Source organism: Rhipicephalus microplus, chromosome 8 (assembly GCF_043290135.1).
Source record: "Rhipicephalus microplus isolate Deutch F79 chromosome 8, USDA_Rmic, whole genome shotgun sequence".
NCBI lineage: Eukaryota > Metazoa > Arthropoda > Arachnida > Ixodida > Ixodidae > Rhipicephalus > Rhipicephalus microplus.
Window position 1 is genome coordinate 114074557 of NC_134707.1, and position 23428 is coordinate 114097984.

Consider the following 23428-nt stretch of genomic DNA (forward strand, 5'->3'; position numbering starts at 1 on the left):
CGTGGATACGGCGGCACTTTTTTTTATTAGTGTAGCGAAGGCGCTGTTAAACTAGCAGTTTTTAGCCTCTTTCAATCTTACTTTTTAGTACATTAGGTCGAGAAGCATTACGATTACTTGCAATGACCATATCCTTACGTAAGCGCTTTATTAAACAAGTATAATTGATTTTATCTTTTTGGCACCATAGGTATCTGGCGTCTCCTGTATTACATTTTTGAGGCACATACTTTGATAGACATTCCCGGACAATGTTACAAAACATAAGAAAGACGGCAAAATTTGCTACAGCATTTAAATTGTTCAAAAGATGAGGCGTAATTGTCGAGTACGGAAGAGTCATAAGGTTTAAAAAAGTCAACAGTTTTGATCTGAGGTGTTTGCGGGGGACATGCTAAGTTTAAACCTCCTTATTGTCACATATCCCTTTGACAACAGAGCTTACGAACTTGCACTTGAAAACACCATTGCATGGGGCAGATTAGGTGGTGGTAAAGTGCACGTGCGCACGCACGTGGTTGGCTCACCCACAGCTTTGATCAATCGAATTAAATGTATCAGGAGCATTTAATTATTTACTAGACTAAAGTTACAAGCCAGCTGTGCTTTGAGGCTAGTGTACTGAGCCAGGTACATTTAGCGAGTAAAACAAAAACGCGTGCCTCTCATTTAAGCTCGCAGTGTACCGAGCATGTATTAATATGAATAATCTAACGTTGGGTACCCTGCTTTGTTGTGCTTTTCGCAGACGCCTTTGCCAAAGCATTGAAACTGACTGCACTTACTGTGCTTTGTGCTTTCTTTGTTTTTGTGATTCGTTGGCATCGGAATTTACTCAAACTTCTCAGAATACGAACTCAACTGAGTTTCCAATCGCAGGTGAACCACTCTCAAGGACTCACCCCCAAGGCTTGTTAAAGTCAGGCTGGCGAAGACGGCTGAATCACTCGCCACGACGATTCGCCGCAAGCTGCAGTGTGCCCACGAATAACGTTCGGCAAAGAATAAAATTTCACCGGTTTCGCGTTTTCTTGCTCGTACCCTTCCATTTTGTGCGATGGCTGCATACATATACGGCACAATCAAACGTGATAATAGAAAAAACGGCTCAACTTCAGTATCACGCATAGGCACACACGCGTACAGTCACAGTCTTTTTGAGAGTGAACATGGCAGCGCGTAGCTTTCGGAGCTCCCAGTGCCGTTAGGCGGCGGCATCGGAAAGTATCGGTCATGCGCAGTGCGGCCAGGGGGCAAAACTCTGCCGTCGCGCGTAGAGTTACTGTATATGCTACCTTTTAGCAGTAACTCTAGTCGCACGCATTGCGTCAGGCGAGCTAGCGCGTGTCGTCTGCTGCACGCGCACACCAGTAGGAAAGCCGTGTGCCTCAAAGTGGCAACAATGTATAGCTTCCAATTACGTTCCACTAGATATGCAAGTAAACTTTAAAATGTCTTATTTTTTGCTGGCGTCGTTTGGGTCATTGTTGATAGTAAATGTGAGGCATTTTTTAGCGAACTTCGGTGATTTTGAGCGTATCTATCTATCTATCTATCTATCTATCTATCTATCTATCTATCTATCTATCTATCTATCTATCTATTTATCTATCTATCTATCTATCTATCTATCTATCTATCTATCTATCTCACCGCTTATGTTTTGGGGGCTCTCGTGGTCACCTCATTTACATGGCATGAACCAAAATGAGCATGAGAGGGTAAGACGGTTTGACGAATACGCCGCGCTTGTCAAGACATGAATAATGTCACAATCCCGTCGCGTACGTCGTCAAACACTTCCCGCCAGACAGTGGCACATACCCACGGGCGGGTATGTGCTGCTGGTATGCGGGTATGTGCCACAGGTGATTGACACTTGGTATCTGCTCAGGAACGGCGAGAACACACATGGGCAATTTTAACGCGTGAGTGTTAACCCTTTCAGCCCTGGATTTTTTATTTTGGTCAGATGCTTTTTTTGTTCGCGTTTTTCTCATAGTTAGGACCTCAGCCCAGGTAGCACAATACATTAAAGTAACATTGTATTTTTGTTGCGAATGTTGAAGAAACATTTTATGTTTTCAAACAATATTGTCTGAACGTTTTACATGAAATGTATAACGTTCTTTGTTGTATGTAAAACGTTAAATATATATTAATAATACACTGTTAAAATAACGTTGAATGTGAAACATTGGTGCAACATTCAAACAAAACATTGAACATTGAATGTTATATTTCAAACAATAAAGAAATGTTAAAATTGCACGACAAACTAACATAACAGGTAAACATTCCAGCAATGTTCATGTAATATTTTACCATCATTATTTGCCAAAAATGCCCATTAACAAGAAATTTAGCTGTAGAGAAATACTTCGTGATGTACAGAGAAAATATACAGAGAAAACATTACTTCATTTAAGAAATGAAATTGTTTTTTCCTAAGTGACACCAGATAATGATAGTTACAATAACATATAGTGTAATCAATTCATGGCTATTCTTCAATTGATATTGCAACTATTCTATGCATGCTCATGAACTGCTTTTACTGCTTGAAATGTCATACACAGCTGTCTTTTGGTCATGTGTTTGTAGTAGCTTTCAAGTTTCTCATACGTCACTGTGGTATGTACTTTAATAGCCAGACTACCATGGACGTCGGCATGAATGAGTTGAGTCTTGGTGGGGGGGAGGGGTCGCATTGCGGTGGGGGAGTGCTGGTGTGGCTTGGGCAAATGATGCTTTAAATTTGCATGCCCCTGCTGATTCCCTAGAAAACTGGTGACTCACATAAGGTTGTCAAAACAGTAATGCAATTTCTTTATTGAGGTCCCAATGCTTTACATGCGGGAGTGAGCCGAACAATTATTGTAAATAAAACAAAGATGCTAAGGCTTCGCTAAAGCTATGGTGATGCTCTTGGAAAGACTGTTCCAGTCCTGGGTGGTCTAGCAAAGGAGCGACAGTGGGTCGTGGTGCAAACAAGAGGCAGGTCGACAGCCTTCTGGTAATGTGTCTGGGCTGAAGTATGATGAGCAGTTTGGAAGTTATATTGAAATGTATGCATTCGGTACTGCAAGTACATTCTAGTGATTGTGCATTGCAGGTATACATTATGTACGCCTGGGTTATTCCTTATCTAAGCAACACTAGCTGGTACAGTACGAGTAACGGTAAAGTAATTGGAACAGAATAATTAAGCAACACCAGCTGGTACAGTACGAGTAACAGTAGAGTAAATGGAACAGCTTGATATAACTTCACTGTTTAGGACAAGCTCCATAGACTTCATTTGGGCTGCGTTCAAACTGCAGATGATTACTTTTATTTTGGGCCAAGTCTTGTCTTGTAAGCTCAAAAATTTGACTCATGGAGGGGCAAAATGCAAGTTATAATGAAAATAGCCAGAAGCTTTGTAGGTATTGTCAACTATCTTGCTTCAGAAGACGTTTAGATTCTGGTAATTCTTAAAAAATAAGACACTTGACATAATTGAGAGAGTACATCGTAGCATGACCTCACCAGGCTTTTGCGATCCTTTAGACTTCTATCAGCGAAGCTGTTTAGCAAATCACGAGTGGGTGGCAGAAAACTATTATTGTAACAGGTATGTGCCCCTGTGCAGCCTACCAAAAAACTATCATCATCATAAATGGGTATGTGTGATAGAAATTGGGAAAATTGCACTACTCGCCACAGGTTCACTAATAATGATGAATGCAACAGTTAGCCCAACAAATCGCTTCAAAGCAACAGCAAGTCCAAGACCCCTGAGCCCGTATGAGAAAATACTAGAGAATGAGAAAGGCAACGGCAGCGGTGAGAACACCCCGAAGCAACAAAAAGCCTGCGCTAAAGACGTGCCTGTCGATCTGTAAAAGACACGTGTGGACGCTCAGTTTCAGGGCGAGTTTCTGTCTCTGGAATTTGAATAACTGTGTCGTGCCTGTGACTGTCTATGGGCTTTTCTGATCTAAAAATCAACGTAAACACGACCTAGCATCACCTAGCTAAAGCCTAGAAGCAACGTCTTCACAATCGTGCAGTTTTGCTGTTTCAAGCCTTGAGCGGCTTAGTACAAGCTTTGCGAATTCTTGTATGTCACTGCATTAGAAGCAATATAAATATTGTGTATAGCTTCCGCAGCCACCAGAATCTGAGATAATTTATGGGGCTTTTATAATTAACATGTCAAAACATTTCAAATCTCGGTAAGAATTACTGTTTCTAACAAGTATGGCAGCGTGAGCATGTAAAGAATGCTCCTCATCCTGGCTTGTTTTCATTCACCATCTCAACATCAGCAGCCAAAGCTACAGCTCATTTCCACAAAGGCAAAATGCCAGAGGCCCAAGTACAGTCGTCAGTAAGCTTAGCTCGAATGCTCCACAACATGTCCTGAAGCAGTTTGGTAGACACCAGGGCCACACAGCTTTGAGTTTTGTTGCCGAGGTGTTACGCATGCATGCCGACATACAATTCAAGCTTACCGAGCTATTATCTTGGCAACAGTGCCCAGTGTTTCGCGGCTGGCCTCAGTCAAACCAGTCCAAGACAGGCTGCGGAGCGTGAGTTAAGCTTTCCGACAATTGTACAGTGCAACGTCGTTTAAGAACACCAAATAGTTGAAATTCCTAAAGCTCTCTGCTACAGTGCACTCATATTCATGTTATGGTTTTGGCATGTGAATGCCCCGATAATATTATTAATAAAACTACACAAAGCCAAACATAAGGACATCACAGTGAAAGTAGTCTGGCTGTTTAAATTTCAATGCATAAAAGAAAACAGAGCAGTAAGAACATTCAACAGGAGCAGTCATGTTGTACGTTCTCTTTGTGTAGCCTGTTCTTGTGCAACAATACTTCAACAAGACCCAATACCAGATTTCACACCATTTCTGTCATGTGCACCTTGAAATTGTGTTAAATTAATGGAGATATAGCAACTCGGTCAGGATTGTAGGCACTGCGTTAATACGATGAGGTTAGTTTCTACATTTCATCTGGAGCACAGTCCGAATGAATTTGGCCAAAAATGAGACGTCCCATGAAAAGCATTACGCTAATTAACGTAACTCCTTAGCCAGAACAGCTACAAGGAAGCTACATAAATGAGGCGTAACGCAACTGTGCGAGTAACACACTTCGTAGGCAAGTGCATGCAGTCGGCCACTCGGTCAAAATAGCTGAACACTAGTCAGAAAATGTCCTGCCGAAAGTCAATCCGTGCGCAGACATGACATCGAAACCAACAAAATATGGTCAACGGGCACATTATCGTCTTCGCCGCTTCGGTGAATCATGAATGCAAGGCGCGAAAACAGTGCGCAAAGACAGTATGCAGCTGGGCTAGCTACCCTTGCTGGGCCGCACCACGAACTGAACCTAATTTGGTAACACGCTGAACACAACTAGCACATTCCAGCCAGGCAACATGCCGTAAGGTGGGACAGGTCGGCATCGATCAAAGCACCAACCACCTTCCGCGATCAAATAAAAAGCACAGTAGGCGAGCACTGAGAGTCTCAAGATCTGCGAAGGCCAAACTGTGCGTCGAATGTCAGCGTCCGGTGTATATACATGCCGCAAAACGAACCCTAATGTTTTGCAGATGATGCACACACACTCCATACGTTTCGAGACGATGCCCCACATAACATTTGTTACCATTACGACCTTTACGACGCCAATTTCGCCAATGGGTCATTGCAGTTGTAGCGCAGCTTGCTTTACGGCTCTACCTACTGTAACAATGCGCTGACTGTATCCTAGTTTTTTTACAATTTAAGCCGCTTCACGGGTGCAGCCCCGTTTTTACCTCTGTTCTTGCTCAATTGAAAAAGTGGCGCTAGTGAAAACTTACTGATGTTTTAAAAAAATAAGCATATTTTATTCAGATAACAAAAACTTCCTATATTGAACAACAATCTGGTTTGTTTTGCAAATGTTTTTTTTTTTGCTGCAGCACTAGCAGTCTTAATCAGATGCAGCACTTAATTTTTTTATGTGTTGGCTCAAGTTGGTAACCATGAAAGCGTCTTTCTTTTTGGCTTGTGTTTCCTCCTGTTTCTTTGGCGAGGGTCGCGGCACCTTTCCTTCCTCCGTGGCGAGCGTAGATGATCGTGACGACGAGACCGGCGCGATTTTCATTCACGCTTGTGAAGGTAGTGAAGGTAAGAATAAATGAGTTCATTGAACTTTAAAGCTGCTACTCTCGATGAAGTTAAACTACTGCATGCATGTAATACCAACGTCACGCGGTACCCCGCCGTGGCTGACACAAAAGTACAGGAGGGGTCAACAGTTCCCAGGCCACGCTGCCATAGAAATACATAAGATAGTGGCCTAAGAACTTTTGACCAACCCTGTACGTCGAAACCACGATGATACAAAAACCAATCCGCGGATCAAGTTTGGCGCAGCGCAATCTGAAAGTTGGATCGCGTTGCGATGGGGGCTGATCGCAATAGGAAGAGTCAAAGTAGCAGCACCTGATCCGGCTTAAGCCTCATCGAGATCGGCCAATTTTGTGATCGTGACTGCTCGTACGACACCGGTGCAGTCCGTTTTAATCGCGATCAGGTCCAATCTCTATTTGTGCGATGTCTGCACCAAACTCGATTCAGATCAGGCTGTAACGCAATGCATTGGCCAATTGTTTGCGATCAAAAGCGCTCTTGTGTCACCGGTTTTGCGATCGAGAAATGATCGGGCTTGATTGTGACCAGAAGTACTCTTGTGGCATTTGCATAACCTTTAAGTTGTGAAGAGCAGAAATGATTGCACACGGGGTGCTGTTGGAGCCAACATTTTGAAAGGCTTAGCCAGGCTGAAGAAACAAATCCGCTTCTCGAAACGTTCGCCCCAACGACACCCCGTGTTCGCAAATTTTTCATGTCTTCAAGCTTCCATTTTCCCCTGAACTTCTCCCTTTACCCTCCGTGGCTGTATATCAGCTGTCATGCTGCTAAAGAGGCCACGGCCGCCGCATCACGAAGAGGCTAAGTACAAGCAAAGCTATACATTTCAATCCACATAAAAGATTCCCAGCTGGCCAAAATTAATCATGAGTACTCCCTTCTCTATGGCATGCCATATTATCACCATTTTAGCTCGTGTTACTGCAGTAGTTATTAGCTTTCTTTGTGTGTCAACTTAAATTAAAAACATTCGCTATTTCATGTGCAGATATGAAACGGTACCGGAGACGTTTACAACATGTCGGCGAACAGCAGATAAAAAGAAGAGTTGCTGAATGTGTGCACGAACACTTCGCAGACATTGCAACTTCATCTTTTTCCGAACAGGATAAGAATTTCGCAAATGATGAAGGCAACAGAAGCAGTGATGTCACGAAGGCTTCAAATCAAGAGCATGTCAACCCTACAAATGCTTTTTCAAGCACATCAGCTGTAGAACAGCCAAGATTGGCCAGCAATGTGGCAGAAGTTTAGTTTGAAACAACTTATGAAGAACAGCCGAGCTTGGCCAGCGAGCTGGTAGCTTGGGCCTGTGAAACTAAAGCTTGTGCATCTCATCTAACGCTGCTGCTGAAAATATTGAAGAAGCACCTCACGGAGTTACCCAGTGACTCACGAACCCTAATGGGGACACCGAGGTCTTGCGCGTTAAGAAAAATGGGGACATCCGGTTTATACCACTACTTTGGTATTAAATCAACGCTAGAACAAATGACACAAGCAGGCAGCATCACAAGTGATACCATCGCACTTCTCATAAATGTTGATGGGCTTCCCATTGCAAAGAGTTCAAGCAAACAGTTCTGTTATGCGCAGAAACAGCGCACAAACTCACGGGACGAAAAGAAGAGACACAAACAAGCGCAAACAAGCAGCGCTCGTTTATGTCTCTTCTCTTCATCCTGTGAGTTTGTCCGCTTTTTCTGCCCATAATGTATCACCAACTAGCCTAACTTTCAGTCTTGAAACAGTTCTGGCCAATATTGGCATCTGTTGAAGAGTCCAGTGATCTCAAGTCATTTGTCATTGCCTTGTTTGCTGGAAACACAAAACCTGAGAGCCTCCAGGACTACTTGAGTGATTTTATTGCAGAAGTGAGCACGCTGGAAAAGGAAGGCTTCACTCAAGGTGACAAAAAGTTTACAGTTGAAGTACGTGCATTTGTCTGTGATGCACCTGCAAGAACATTCTTCAAGTGCATCACGGGCCAGGGGGGCTATTGCAGTTGCGAGAGATGCACTCAAGGAGTCTATTATGAAAACCCCGGAAAATTAATTCTTCCAGAGCTCAATGATCTACTGCGAACTGATGAAGCATTTCTGAACCAAGATCAGGAAGAGCACCATCGTGGACAATCACCACTGACCGAGTTAAAAATTGCCATGGTTTGCGATTTTCTACTGGATTACATGCACCTTGTGTGCTTAGGGGTTTTGAGGAAACTGCTTCACTACTGGGTCCGTGGAGTACCTCATAGGTCAAAGGTTCCAGTACGTGTGCAGAATGAAATATCAAAGATGCTAATAAATTTGCAGAAGCACACACCTCGGGAAATGGCCCGTAAGCCCCGAAGTCTTTGCGAACTGGAAAGATGGAAGGCCACAGAGTTTCAAAACTTTTTATTCCACTTTGGACCTGTGGTGCTATCAGGGCGAATTGAAAAATGTTATTACCAGCATTTCATGAAGCTGAGCGTGGCATTGTCTATCCTCGCAAGCCTTGAGCTTTGCCACCTGCACCTAAACTTTGCCAGAAATCTTCTCCGAGGGTTTGTCACTGATGCTGGACGTCTTTATGGAGAGGGTGTTTACGTGTACAATGTACATGCACTTGTACACCTCTCTGATGATGTGCAGAAGTTTGGCCATCTTGACTCATTTTCAACATTCTCGTTTGAGAACTTTTTGGGTCAATTGAAGCGTGACTTGAAATCTCCAAATCGACCGCTTCAGCAAGTCATGAGTGCTTGTGTGAACGCAGTCAGAGTGACGTGTTCAAAACAGCACTCCCAGAAAAGCAAGTAACTTTGCGGAAGCTACATGATTTTGGACCTACTCCTCCAGGTTTTCAGGGACACACTGCATAGCTTTTTCAGATATAGTTATTGGAACCAACAATGCTGACTCATGTCTTCGTATGAAAGACGGCAACGTTGTGATCGCAACAACTATTTTATCAGATAGTGTTGATGTAAAGATATCTGCTAAATTTTTCAAGCAACTGACCAACTTTCATGCCGGTATTGTGGGGAAAACTTAGCTCCATGCTTACCAGGCTTCGGACCTTTCAGCAGTCAATGCAGTATGGTCAATCAACGAGATCAAGTCAAAGTGCTGCTGCTTACCTGGTCGACAAGGTTTTGTTCTACTGGGTTCTTTAACCCAGTGTTGTACTGGGGTTCTTTAACGTGCACCCAAATCTGAGCGCACGGGCCTACAACATTTCTGCCTCCATCGAAAATGCAGCCACCACAGCTGGGATTCGATCCCGCGACTGAAGCTAACATGCTCTTTCAAGATGTGGTTTCAGAGCGCATCTGTGTTGCGGCTTGTAGGGATCACCAGAAACCATCCTTGCCCTCACCCACACTAGCGGCCATATAAGGCAGCCCCCAGGGCCCCTCGGTATTTCCCTGGATGTGCAAGCACAGCGAGCGACAGGTGGAAGGAGAAGTTGGCAAAAGTATGCGATGAGTTTTCATGTGCGTGGAGAGTCCGTCGGGCCCTAAGATAGTGGCGACCAGCGTGGAGATTATTCTTCTGATTTGTGCCTTTGTCATGATACAGGTGCGAAAAACAAATAAGTGGTTGCCGTGCGGGGGCCATGAACAACAACGAAGGGGTCAAAAGCTTTAAATTTTGAAGTGCGGGCATGTGCAAGCAGGCAGCAAGTGACAACATATACCATCGAGCGACTACAATAGCACTATGTGATGTGGACCAGGAAGGTAGCACTATTGCAAGGCAGTGCTGACAGTGATCATTATTCGTGGTTGGACGAAATTCGAGTTTTTAAAAACATCTGCTGCTAACAAGTATTTTACAGAGCACTTACAAGGCTACGTGCATTAATTTTGCCCCGCCGCGGTGGTCTAGTGACTAAGGTACTCGGCTGTTGACCCGCAAATCGCGGGTTCTCATCCCGGCTGCGGCGGCTGCATTTCCGATGGAGGCTGAAATGTTGTAGGCCCGTGTGCTCAGATTTAGGTGCACGTTGAAGAACCCCAGGTGGTCGAAATTTCCGGAGCCCTGCACTGGGCGTTGTTCATAATTATATGGTGATAACAGCGTTGGGCTAGTTAGTGGTTCATACTTGGGAAGTAAAAACAGCGCAACAATATAGACAAGGACCAGGAAGAGACGACCCCGCGCTGACTCGCGACTAAACTTATCGATTGAAAGATACACGCACATATATCAAGCATTTGTCAAGGTTGTCCACGTGAACGGGTCAAATGCTTGATGTATGTATCTTTAAAAAAAGTTTAGTTGCGAGTCAGCGTGGTGTCGTCTCTTCCTCTGTTCTTGTCTATATTGTTGCGCTGTTTCTACTTCCCAATAATCATATGGTGGTTTTGGGACATTAAACCCTACATATCTATCTGTCTCTCGACGTGCATTAATTGTACAGTGGTGGTGAATGGTTTTCATTGTCTTATCAAAAGCATCTGCAATATTTATGCTGCTACTAAAGATATTTTGTTTGCTTATCATCTGCAGTAATTCCTGAATATTCCTTGTTTTTGCAGAACAAAGTGCTGCGGCCAGCTTATTGATCACAGCCAAGCCTTAGATGAGCATTGAGGAACAATGTATATACGGGCATCATGCAATAAAGTATATTTGCAATCAAGATATGCAGTTGAGCTGAGTTAATGCTGCCAAACAGCTGCAAAATGTAGAAAGTCCTTAAAACTGCTGATTAGAGTGCTTCGAATCAGTCTGGTTCAGTCCTTGCATATATATACAAGCCGCTAACACACATGCGTTCCATCAATAATTTAATGTGCTTTAGAATACCCTACTGCATGTTGAAGACATGCTCCAGCTTTGATTCGCAAGTTTGTCTTTTCAGTTAAAAAGACTTCTAAAATTGGGCCTGTTTTCAGCGTTGCATGAGCATAATTTACAATAACTCTTAATATTTTATAAACGTTACGGGAGTGTAACTTGTAACGTCACTTTTTGTGTTTTACTTAACGTTTTGAAAACATCATAATGTTTTATTAACGTTTACAGAATGTTCAAGATAACGTTATCGCTACGTTTATTGAGAACGTTAGCAGAACATTTACTGTCAATGACATTAACAATACTGTTTCAACATTGAAGCTGAACGTAAAAGTAACATTATTATAACGTATTTGTGCTACTTGGGAGAAGACCACAAACAAAAAATTGAGCCACTGGTACAAGCATTTTCGGATTAACGTGGCATCAAATTAGGTAATTAGGGCCCTGTGATTAGAAATGGAAAAAAGCGGCTAATTTTTTTCTGCCAATCAATGGTGCACACAAAATGGAAACCAACGTCTTACTTTTCAGCCTAATACTCACTGAAACAGCTTCGGTACGTCGTCCCGAAAATGGCGCTTACCCGCCTCAACTTACGCGCCTCGGCTTCACGGAAGACCTCGGTCACGCTTTTTCTTCTTTGTGGCTGCTACCTCCACAAACGTGCCGCAATATTGGTGTCAATTGCAGTGAGGAGCATAGAAGAACTATGCCCCCAAGAATGAGCAGTACTGGTTACGTTTCCGAGATACTAGGGGAACATTTGTGCGGTGGTGTCAATTGACACCGCCAGGGCCGAAAGGGTTAAGGAATACCCGACGTCGGTAGCGTCAGCCCGACGAGTCCCAGCTGGAATCGAACCCAAGCATTCTGGGTGCCGATGAAGCATTTAATCACAGAGCTATGCCAGGTCTCGGAACTACTTTTCAAATAGACACTAATCTTCGTGAAACGTTAAAGGTGGTTTCAGTGCTGCCTACCCAATTTTATAAACATTACATATGTCCTATTTTGATACAGCCGTAACGGCGGGTTAACGTCACAGATGTGGTTAGTTGCCATGCGCTAAAGCTGATTTACTTAGCAGTGTCTAGGGCGAGCATCTTGGCGAGCATCAGTGCTTCATATCAGCTTCTGGTGCCGCTAATACGTATGCTCCAGCTGGCATCGTTGCGCAAGTGCAAACTGGTTATATAAACATCTGCAACTTCTCAACATATGTCTGTGTGTGCGACATTTGTACACTAATTTAGCGTAATTTCACTACGTGTCGCTCAATAACAAAAATCCCAAACATGGTCACCTTTCTTCCGCATGCTTCGCATAACGTTATTTCCCTGGTATATGGGATCTGCCGAATCTTTTAGTGGGCGCTTTCTCCGATGCACATTTCGTGTTCTAGTATGCCTGGCGCTGGTGCACATTGTGATAGTATTGAACTAGCGCAGGGCAAATCGCTGGATCGCCATACTGTTCTAGCAAGCTTGAGAATTTGTGAAAATATGCGGCAATATACATGAAATCACCTATGTGCGAAACGCTGTTTTCGTGGCGACTGCGGTCAAGCGCAAGGTTCACCAAGAGTGGCAAAAATTCTAACTTTGGGTCGCTATTTTTTGTACCTTCCAGAATGGCAGAGGTGCTTTTGGTTTTCAAAGGGGGACACAACAAATTACAAGTGTAGCATTAGGTGAAACTACATATTCTAGATTACTGACAGAAATAAATAAACGTACCAGTATTTCGTCAAACGTATACCACCAAACAGTTCGGGTGTTTGCGAAGGGAGTGAAGGGAGTGAAGTGATTACTTATTCGTTGTACTACAAATACGATGGAAAAAGAAAAAAAATGGCGTAAAACAAGTGTCATGGCAGGTATAAAAGACAAGGCATTTGAACTGAAAGTCCCCAAATTTTTGTTGCGATCATAATGGGATCAGCAGGAAGGCCGAAAATCAGCTAGCAGACGACAAGCGAACGCTGCAATGATGTGTTGCGCACGAAGTGAAGCTACCCCGCTTGCGCATGCGGTCAGATACTGTGACGTGTGTTCTACCAGCGCTAGTAGTACTGAAAACGACGCGCTCTTGTGTTTACTCTAAAAAATATTGCGACAGTACGAACATGGCCGTAGTCATAGCGGCCTGAAGTAGTGCCTTCCCCGCATGCTTTGCGGAAATCCGAAGCGTAGGCTGTGGAAGCACAGGGTTTCTCGTAGGTGAAAACCACCTATACTCAAACACGGCCGGGCTATACTGCACCTGCGCGCGTTTATTTTCTTTCGTAAGAAGCGAGCACGCAGGTGCTGTCTAGACCAGCCGTGATTTGAGGTTCAGAGTTTTAAATCGAGCTGCGCAGCCCGCCATGGCTTCACCAGCACCTCCTCTGGCTTCACTGTATTCCAATCCATAGAGTTATTAACTCTATGTTCTCATTTAAGGGACCTATGTAGCCGGACACATGACTGAGATTTTCACGCACAACGAAACGCCTTCTCTGATACCTCCGTTAAGGATCGCTGCGTTGTCGGAATCAGCGATGCTGTCGAGTAGTTTTTTTGTACGGCTGCTATCAAGACAGCCATCAGCCATCACGACAATGTTTTGGTAAACAACACCATCGATACACGCCGCGTTGTCTGTTTGACCGTCTTGGCCTGCACTTGCACCTTAGTTTTGGCAGCAGCCGCCGCGCTGTAGTGTCGCGGCTCCACTTGCTAAACCGGTGCTGCGCGCCCACAGCATCGCTGAAATATTTTTCAGATCTAGTGCAGGCAGTGCAAGCCAAACCCAAGAGACCCATTGTAGCAGTGTCGAGGGTTACCATTCTCGCAAGCACTAGCATGAATATCAGACTACCGCTTCTGGTGTTGCTGATACCCATGCTGCTGTTGGCATCACTATGCAACTGTAAACACTGTAAGTAAAACATCTGCGACTGCTCAACATGTATGTGTGCATATCTCTATAGCGTCATTTCGCAAAGCTTCCGTCAATGCATCTTATCTCCGCATCCTTCTCATAAGATAAACGTACGTCCGCGTGTACCTGGGAACATAGGTGTGAGCCCGGGGATGGGAAGGGCAGGGGGGTCACAAAATCAGCCCCGAACATTGACGTAACAGGGATCGAAGGGAATGCTTCTTGCAGTGAGAACAGTAAGCATGGAGGCGATCTGAGTCGCTATTCTGCGACAGAAAACATGCAAGCTTATAAGACCATATGAAACCTTATTTATTGCAATAACGTATTAAAATAAGTTCAGTTGTATATAATTTTGAAGTATGTTTAGTTACAATCGTTATACGTGAACATTTTGCTCAAGAACTGCAGATGGAGTCAAACTGCTATTTAAAATTTCGCGCACTCGCACACTCTTCGGTTGTGGCGCTTTCTAGTGGAATGATTGCAAATGCGGCCACGGTTTTAGATGCGGAGCATCTAATACTCGAGGCTTGTAGTGCGGCGCCGTCCGCAAGCTTCCTCCTCCTTCTTCCACCATCTGCGCATCCCTTCCTCCTCTACACACCACGCGCGCTTCACTCCTCGACCATCTGTGCATCCTTCCTCCTCTACACACCGTGTGCGCTTCTCCTCTTCACGAACATTCGCTAGCTGTATAATGTAGCGCGCATGCGCCGTCACGCTTCGAGAACATTAGCAGCTGACGCGCGCGCATGCGCCGTTGCGCTTCTCCCCCTTCTCGAACATTCGACAGCTGACAGTGCATGCGCCGTCGCGCTGTATATATACTCAAGGTCGGCGCTCGCTCGCTCAGTTGCCGCTCGTCGGTTGGTTTGTACGGCGCGTCGACGTCCAAGGTCGCGGTGAAATGAATTCCAATGAATCCACAAACACAATGATCGACGTCCATTCGACCAGCGCCGCCCTTTCGCATACGTGTGTACGTGTTCACTCATTTAACAACCCCTCCTACAACCACGTTAACCAATTTAGCCATCGACCCAAGTAAGTCGCACTTTAACACCCCGTTAACGAATTATATGCTCCGCATCCTCCTCAGTGTTCCCCCGAGGGAAGCTGCGGGCAATTTGTTTTCATTGGGATCATTACACACATTACTCCATCAACGGCTCCTAGATTTCTTGTGCCTGTCGGATGAGCGTGAAATGCTAGTCATCTATGACGGCACTGCCTACGTAGGAATTAGGGTCTTTGTACTTGGGCTTTGAGATCGGCAATTTCAGCGTTTGGTACTATATTCAGAGGATGCTTTGTAATAAAAAAGTTTTGCTGAATGACAGCGTCATTTACGTAGGGTTAATTTATTTTTTTACGTCTTTTTAAAACTTTTTACGGTATTTTTGTTGCATCTAGGCTCCAAAAACGTAAAAACTAATTTGAAGACATCCCTACTTGAGTAGCGCCACCACCGTAGTTCTGACGACCGCCGCTTCCCAAGTGACCACCAATAATCCGGCAGGCACAGGAAATCTAGGAGGCGCTGAATCCATTTATTACATTTATTACACCTCAGCTTCAGGCACGCATTTCACGCGCGCTGTTCGAGAGTTCGCAGCCTGTGCTTGGCCGTTTTACGCGCGTGCCGAGTTGTCATGTGCGTTCTGTGACCTTTCACCGCAACTAAGGATTAACTACGCTTCAGCTTTTGTAAGTGTTTTGTCGTTGTTTCGTGAATCCAATCTTTCCTTCCATCCGAAGGCTTAGTTGTGCTGCGCTGCGAAGCTGCTGTGCCACGTGTGTTTTTCGTTGCTGCGTTTAACCGAGCGTAGCGATTTGTTTCACGTGTATACAAATCGAACGCGTCGCGTAGACTTATCGTTGTGTATGTGTGGTGCCGAGAGTCGTAGGGGTCCATCAGTTTAAGCTTATGCTATGCAGTGAGTGATGCAAAGATGTCACTTCTTTCGCGCGAAGTTTCTTGCCTTTCGCCGCTCTATTAGAAATATTTCGCTCTTCACGTTTTCACCCGCTATTCTACGTTATTAGACTAGCCGTATACGTAATTACTAGTACGCATACCTGACTCTTGACTGAGAACCACCTCATTTACCAAAGTTATCATTACTACTCCAAAACGCCAACGAAATAGGATACAGCCTTAATGGCAGCACAAGTTTATTCTTTAGCAGCTAGAAACTTGAGTGAGTGAGAAAACTTTGCTTAACCAGCGGATTAGGGCATGGGCCCTAAACCGCGCCAGTGGCGGTGGAGAGACCCTGTCTCTCAGCCGCCTCCCGTGCTCGCTGGATGGCCCATATTTGATTTGCGCGATCTGAGCTGATCAGCGCGGCTCTCCACCGCGCCCCAAGCTGTTCTGGGGAGACTGCATTGGTGTCCTGTATCGGTGTGTATTCCCATAATATATGCTCTAGGGTGGCGTGACTCAATCTACATAGCTTACACGAGTCATCTGGGTATAGTTCGGGGTAGATGCGATTTAGGTGCTTCGGGTGGGGAAATGTTCTAGCTTGAAGTCGCCTCCAGTCAATCTCCTGAGATCTGTCTAATGGGGAGCTAGGTGGTGGAAATCTGCGCCTCGACTTTTGGTAAAATTGGAGAAACTTTTCGTGTTTACTTTTCATGCACTCCAACCGCCCGCGACGTAATTGCTCAACGTTACAATCACGTAGACGTAGCTGAATTACATAGAAGTAGCCGCAAAACAAGCGCGCGCAACTCCTCAGTTCACAGCAAACGTCAAAATAGTACTGTGACCGCTCGAAATCGGCAAACCTCCGGCACTTTGAATCTGATGATATCGAAATTGAGCGAGATAGGAAGAAGTTGGGTGAGGATAAATGCGTGATAAGGAGGGCACGGAGCCGGCGTAAGCTCGCAAAATCAGAAGTTCGAAACTGTACCGTCTTTTATTGTATAATAGAAATTTGGACTTTGAAACAGTTAAATGGCCAGGCGAGCTACGAGTCATGTAAAATTGAGGGCTGCTAGTCTTTCAGTTGGTATTGTGCAATGCCAAGAAAGTGAAACAGAACCGTCTGCTTAGAAATAGCCCAGCAGCCTAGCTTGCAAATGACAAAATTCGGTTGAAATGAAGATGCCGGACTATTCCTAATCGTATATTTACATAAAACGCGTTATAAAGGGATCGTTATAAAGAAGGGGTCTGGCATGCGGCCTCATTGGCGACCACCCGCCGGTAATGCACTTCCTCACTAGAGGAGGATTGGCCACCCTTGAGCAGTAGCTCGTTTATGAAAGTACCAATCAACTCTTAGCCCTCAGTCTCTAGTGAATGCGTAGCAACTGCCCAAGACTGCAGTCAGGCCTGCTACGTCGCAGAGGGTGCTAAGAATTTCTGGGTTCGGACAGGCCGCCATTGGAATTCGAACTCGGCTACGTTCAACGCTAGAACGCTATCTAGGGAAGTTAGCCTAGCCCTGCTATAGGGTGTTTTCACTTTATGTCGTCCGCAAGGACCGCCACCGTTGTTTCAGTATGCCGCCTTCTTGAGGGTCTCGGCGGTTCGATGCACGTATACATTGGCTGCGAAGACACTGTGGAGCCATGTGTTTTTCTTAGTTTTTTTGTGCAACTGGCACCTGCAAAGGATTTAAGCACATACGCACGTGGGTTAGATAAAACTTTGCAATTGCGCTACCTGGAGAATGTGCGTCTGTGTGGCGGTGAAGACCCACTCGAATGTTAAGAAGCTGAACTGCGGCGTAATCTTGAATTGCTGCCGCAGGTCAAATTTACCGTCATAAGGGACCACCTTCTTCACGCGACAAGTTTTGTGTCACGCGAGAAACTAAAAGCTTACAAATCCATGCAGTATCACAAGTAATTTTATGAGTGGATGGGCGCAGCAGTTGGGCATGAATGTTCTCCTGAACAGCACGATAGTTGTAGCCGGAAAGGTAAACAGATTGACCTTGTCCACTTGTAATCACGTTTATGGTGACGTGCAAGCGCTGTGTCAATACTGTAAACATGGTAATGGGATGACATGGCAGGAAAGGGATCACAGCAGTTGCGTCAGTGGCTCTTCTCTTCTCAATAACCACTTGGTACCATGCTCATGTGCAGCTGAGTCATCGCACCTGTTTAGTGCAGGTGTCGAAGCTATGCCGTATACAGCACGCTCGCTGTTGCCGGTAAGGCAGGTCGACTTCCTGTTTATTCCTAATCGCATTTCTTCTGTAGTGCTAGCACTGGTGAAGCCAGTAAACACGGTAATGGGATGGCAGGGCAGGAAGTCTTGGTGGTTAATGCGGCGAAACTACTCCGTCTTTTGCTGTGCTCTCACCTCTGTGGTTTTGTGCACCAATCACCAAGCACCAATCATAGAAAAAAGAAATTTACCAAGGCAATATTCTGATCACCAGACTTATTTTTTTAGAACATGTTACAACTTATAATCAAATACGGCAGGGGCGAAGCCAGAATTTTTTTTTTGTTTTCGGGGGATAGGGGGGGTTCACACCGACCCGTCGGGTGGGGGTGGGGGGGTCAGAGGCATCAGCTTTTCTTAATGGCGTGAGCATCGGCAGTAGTTTGAGCAGACTGTGTACGTGTATGTCAAAGTCATGAGATTCCCCCCTCCCCTCCTCATGCGTGTGGGCTTGTGAAGAAAATATGGAAAAGAGCAGAAAACTAGAGTAAATGACCGGTACAGTGGCCGTTTGGAGCAATGGGCTATTGTTGCACCACTGAAGGGACTAGTTTTCGAGGAATGCATCATTGAGACGAACTGCCTGATTGGAGAAGACATCGTTAATCATTAATTTCTGTTAAGCGTAGGTGGCGTAGTCCTTGTCAGGGTAAAGTGGGGTTCACAAATCGAGGACGGCTCTTCTTACAACGTGCAATGAGAGTGACTGCATGCATACGGGAAGAATTTTTATATATAGCTCCATACGTCAAGCAGCCCTGACGCAGTGGTAGCTTTTAGTCAACATGTTTCTTAGTTTACTGCTCGCGTCCACGCATGCTTGCGATATGCAACTAGCAATTGTTTTGTAAGTTATGCTGCACATTGGCAACACCAATTCAAACGCATTATTTTTCAGCCAGACTTTCTAGCAGCCATGGTTGACATTGCAGGTGCGCAGTGACTTGATATCAATGAAGTACTCCTATCGCAAAGGTTTTATGATGCACTCTGCGAGAGCAAGGCAATCATTCTTGAGAAATGTTTACCAGGTCTCAATCTAAAGTACGCCTGCGACAAGACTATATCTACTCGCATAGAAACAAATTGTTCACTGCGTGTATGCACTAGAAAATCTAAATATGTGCAAAAACATGTAATGTCCTTGTCTGCTTTTTCATTTTCGCAGCTTTCGTGGCTCTGCTTCCTGAAACAATAGCAATGTGACAGGGCGTGTTCCGTTGTTTGCTAGTGTGCAGCCATCATTTCCATTTACGTCAACAGATTCATAACTGTACAGAATATTTCACTGTGCAGCATTGGTATGCCATGCATACACTTATGTAACTAGTACGTGCATTCATGTTTGCAGCACTTACGCCGGCGCGAACACGAGGAGCCTAGTACCACATGAAATCTCAAGTGATCCGTTATCTAGTAATGAAGGAATGGACTCCGGTCTTGTTCAGAGCATAGCACACCATAATTGATTTCTCATAACGCCTGAAATCTGACAACTGCCAGCACATGCAACACGATTTTACTTCTGCTATACTGTGCACCATCCGTGCCTGGTCATTGTCTGTTTCGGGCATTCTGATGCGAGTCACTGGAATTTCACTGCTGTCATCAACTCCTTCACATTCGTTCACAATTTTGGAAAGGGATCAGAATGCAACAGAAACTAACAGCCTTCTATACGGGCGCAATCACAAATACGAGACGTTTGCACGGAGATTAAGATACTGGGCAAGCGAGACTTCACTGGTACCTGAAGGGAAGCGGAGGAAATGTGTAGCTGTGAGTCTTTCCGCCAGACGAGAAATGAACCCTAACGTATAAGGTGGAACTTCACTAGCCAACATGTATCATCGGTAATGTTCTCATTTCTCGCAATCAGTGTCACTGCCCGAGCGTTGGTGAGCGTGTTGCTTCCTAGCAATGCAAAGTGACCGCCGTGAAATACGCTGACTACACGTATCGCTGGTTATTCGTGTTCTGTGTCAATCACCACCCCTCTGTGAGACTCGATGGCCGCGCCAAAACGTGGTAAACTAAAGTTTGATAATTATTTCTCGAAAGGCGACGCTGCATTCTCGGTTCACGGAAAAGCTTCAGCAGCCTTGGAAATGGTTCCCAGCAATAGGTATGCACTGCCTGAATACGACTCTTGTGCCGAAAGAAAAACCTATCGAATCATGATGCATGCACCGAAATTGCGACTCCTGACAATGACTTTGGTCTACCTGTTTAACGGGCCAAGACGCCAGGATTTGCAGCACGACGAGACTACACGACGTTTGCTAATGATAACATGCAAATTTGTGCTAGCTATACGTTTTTCTCAGCAAGCGCAAACTGAATTTCCAACCTTACTGTCAAGCAATCTTTTCCTGGCTGCTGGTGTATTCCAACGTTATCAAGAGAGATCAAGATGTTTGCTCCTTGGAAAATAAAATTGAGGTAAGGTGCTAGCTCGGTCTTCTTTCCGTGGACACGTTGCCAGAACGCACTCGCAAATTTCAGAAGCCACGAGTGCGACGACCACAAGGCCACTGCTCTGTACGAAATTTTCTAGAAGCACTCAGAGGAGAGTCTATCGTTAAAAAGTGGAGTCATTAGTTCAAGCACAAAATGAAATAAACAGAAAAAAGCACGGCATATCCACGAGGTGGATTATGATTGGTGGGGAGAAGCGTTCGTCAGTCCGTCCATGCTTTTGTCCGCCCGTTTGTTCTTGCTTCCGTCCGTCCGTGTGACCGTTGGTGGATCCATCTGTCCGAGCGTTCCTCTATGCATCTGTCCATATGTTCGATCTTCGGTCTGTCTGTCCGTCCTTTCGTGCATCTGTTCGTGCGGCCGTCCCTCTGTCTGTCCATCCGTGTGTCCACTCTTCTGTCTGTGTGTCCGTCCGTCTATGAGTATGTCCGTCCGTCTATCTAGTGAACACTCCAAGTACAGCCATCTCCCATCTTTTCATCATGTAATCATCATATACAGGTGCCGCTACCCAGCGGACAATCTAAGGACTGGTTTTTTGGGTATGTGCCACCGGTGGCTACATACACCATCAAAGGAAGGACAGACCCACACCCTAAGGAGCTTTTCTCTTTAAAAAAACAGATCTCTATCATAGTGTGTTTCTCTGTGGGTGACAAGGTGATTATGAGAGACAATTATGAGAATCACAATATGATTATGAGAGACGCCGTAGTCTGGTGCTCCAGAAATTTTACCACTTTGGGTCACTTAAAACAAAGTGCATAGGCCTCGAGCATTTTCACCTACATCGAAAATTCAACAAGAGTTTGATCATGTGACCTGCGCGTCGGCAATGGTGCACTATTACCACTGGACCACAGTGGTGGGTAGTAAAGAAAGACGGCTTCGTTAAAATCACTATGCGCTACTTTTCCTGCAGCTGTAAAGATGGAAGTTCCACTGATTGAGATATACTGCTCAAAATCACTTTCACATTGTGGCAGAGTGATTCCGTTCTCTCCCGTTGCCTACTCCTTGCTTTTCGGTGGAACCTTTTAGTTGCAGACTTGGTTCGCGGATACAAAAGGTGTGAACGGCAATGCAAGAACCCAAGTTTCCATGTAACAATTCTTGTAAATTTTGGGTAACATACGTGGCGTATAAAATGACATGAAATGTGCTGGATAATTTCGTGTCAATAGAAAAAGATAATCAACAGTATTGCTGTGTGTCCTATGTGTTTTCTGCCTGGAACATTGCTTGCACAGAACGTATTTGATTTCTTCTAAAAATTATGGTTACTATGTATATCATTCTCATATTTACATGATTACATCACCACTCATGTTCCTTCACTCTGTGCATTTTTTGTTGTGTGTTATGTCTCTAGTTGCAGAAATCACTTGGTGTGCCCTTCTAGTCATGTCAATGTAAAGGGATGAACAGATGAAGCGAATCAATACAAATGTTTTTAATTCATCAGATATTTTTTCAACTTAATGTTCCTTATTCTTGCACTTTTTGCCACGCTGCTAAAAAATAAATCTTGTAATCACTACAACTGCACACACTACATTTCTCAATATGCTGCTTTAGATTTATCACCATCTTTTTATGTGTCAGCTTAATTTACATGATCACTATTTTAGTGGGCCTTTCTAAGGTTGTGATTTGCGTGCACGTTCATCTATGTTGCACCTTCTCACTAGACAACACTTCGGGGTGCCTTTAGCAGTTGGGGCGGAGTAAAGATATGTGAAGCTTGCTCATAAGCATACAAGTGAAGCTTGCTGGATAAGTCTTAGCCTTGCCGCAGTGGTCTAGTGATTAAGGTACTCGGCTGCTGAGCCGCAGGTCGCGGTATCGCATCCCAGCTGCGACAGCTGTATTTTCGATGGAGGGGAAAATGCTGTAGGCCTGTGTGCTCAGATTTGGGTGCTTGTTAAAGAACCCCAGGTGGTCGAAATTTCCGGAGCCCTCCAGTATGGCGTCTCTCATAATCATATGGTGGTTTTTGGAGGTTAAATCCCTTATATAACTCAGTCAATGTACTTTTCAATTGGCGAAAACTATCTTCCCGAGACATATCAAAAATTGTCATTTTCGCACTCTAACAAAAGAGTTAAAAGGGAAAATTTGGGAAGTTCATATCAATGCACTGTGTTAAGTGGCACAAACGATGATGTACCGGTTGAAAAGAAATCCGGACAGCTGCGGAATGCAACTGTGTGTTTAATCAATATGATTGGAAAATATATACAGTGGCACATAAAACATGAAAAAAAAGAAGAGGAGAATTTGGTGCACACTACAAATAATCATCTTTCACCCATAATCCCAATGTACCTTGAGTATGTGCTGATTGCCCATCAGATTGTGTAATCAGAGCCTGGCTGATGTATATATTGTTTTTTTTGTGCAATCTGTGCTGCCTCAACAACTGTGTTTGTGTCTACACGGTGAAGTGATAATAGTGCTCCTCCAAATTGCTCAAAAAAAAAGAATGCTGCTCCAAATTGTGGTTTTTCTTATGAACTGCTGTGAACCTGCTCCTAAGTGGCAGTGAGAAAATGAAGGTGAGCAACTCTGTGGCCAACTTTCACGCCCTAAAGAAACTGAAAAACTTGTGTGTACTGTGATTCTAACCTGTAAATATACTTTGCTGGCTCTCATCTTATTTAAGCAACACGAACTTTCATATCGCACTTTTAGATGATTTAGCTATCTTCAATTTTATATGCAGGCTGTTTGGGTGATATGTAAAAATGACCGAGATTGTATATTCAATACATAGCTCATATACAGGCATTCGATAAGCAACCTAACCATTTGTTACTGGTTATTTAT

The 23428-nt window shown here is 44.5% G+C and overlaps 1 pseudogene; it reads left to right on the forward strand.

Annotated features, from left to right (window-relative positions):
• The first annotated feature begins 7201 nt into the window (after positions 1 to 7201).
• Positions 7202 to 23428, forward strand: part of LOC119186493 (uncharacterized) — a 36015-nt pseudogene continuing 19788 nt past the window's right edge.